Raw genomic sequence first — 1066 nt, 5'->3', positions numbered from 1 at the left:
ATTGATTGATGTGAGAGTAAGAGGAAGAATACAGATAGTTTAAGAATACAGATTTTTCACAGGAGTTTTACAGATGTTGACAGCAGCTGTAAAGATGGAACTTGTTCAGTCGGGAACCTCACTGGGATCGGTCTGTCGCTACATGTAAATCTTTTGGCTTTAAAAAACCAAACTGATCAATCAATCCATTGATTGCAGGTCTTCCTGAAGAGTGACCGAGTGTCCCGGATGGTGCAGAGCGGCGGCTGCTCGGCCAGCGACTCTCGGGAGGTTTTTAAGAAGCACATAGAGAAGCGGGTGCGCAGCCTGCCCGAGATCGATGGCCTCAGCAAAGAGACAGTGCTGAGCTCCTGGATCGCCAAGTTTGACACCATCTACCGCGGCGAGGAGGACCCCAGGAAGCACCAACAGAGGATGACTGCCAGCGCCGCCTCCGAGCTCATCCTCAGCAAAGACCAGCTCTACGAGATGTTTCAGCAGATCCTGGGCATCAAGAAGTTCGAGCACCAGCTCCTTTACAACGCCTGCCAGGTCAGTGTGTGATACATGACTTTATGTCTGTTCATCTGTCCTCTTCAGTTGTTCTGGGACATTAGGCCCAATTTCATCAGTCTCATCCTTTGTGATAATATTTCTGTTGCCATTACGCTGTCTTAGACACAGAAACATTTCATTCCCATTCTTATGCTCTGAATGGCTCGCTAAAAAGACAGTGGTTGGTTCATCTGTCTTCACCAGACTCACTGATATCAGAAATTTACCAGAAAACATTTTTAACTTCCATGAGGAGGAAAGCAGCATAGTATATTTATATTATATTTATTTAACAAGTCATTGATTTTATTCCCCTGCCTGGGAGAAACCAGTAAACTCGTAGCTTCACTGGAGGTCTGGACAATCAGTACAGATACTGTTAAGAGGTTCACAGCAGATCACCCGTGGGGAATTTGTGTGATTTACACAGCTTTATGTGGAGATTCTGCTTTACTTAGTCTGCCAAAGAAAAAAATATAACCTTTACACCAAAATCAGTGTGTATAAGCAGGTTTCCTAAAAGCAGTAAACC

At 44.7% G+C, this 1066-nt stretch overlaps 1 pseudogene; it reads left to right on the top strand.

Moving 5' to 3' along the window:
* Positions 1–205: 205 nt before the first annotated feature.
* Positions 206–531, top strand: LOC111648744 (calcium-dependent secretion activator 1 pseudogene; annotated as a pseudogene).
* Positions 532–1066: the final 535 nt, after the last annotated feature.

This window comes from Seriola lalandi, unplaced genomic scaffold (genome assembly GCF_002814215.2).
Source record: "Seriola lalandi dorsalis isolate HSWRI2012SDOR001 ecotype SW California unplaced genomic scaffold, Sedor1 jcf7180002046809, whole genome shotgun sequence".
NCBI lineage: Eukaryota > Metazoa > Chordata > Actinopteri > Carangiformes > Carangidae > Seriola > Seriola lalandi.
The sequence above is the reverse complement of the archived record's forward strand: the minus strand, read 5'-3'. Positions and strand labels throughout refer to the sequence as shown.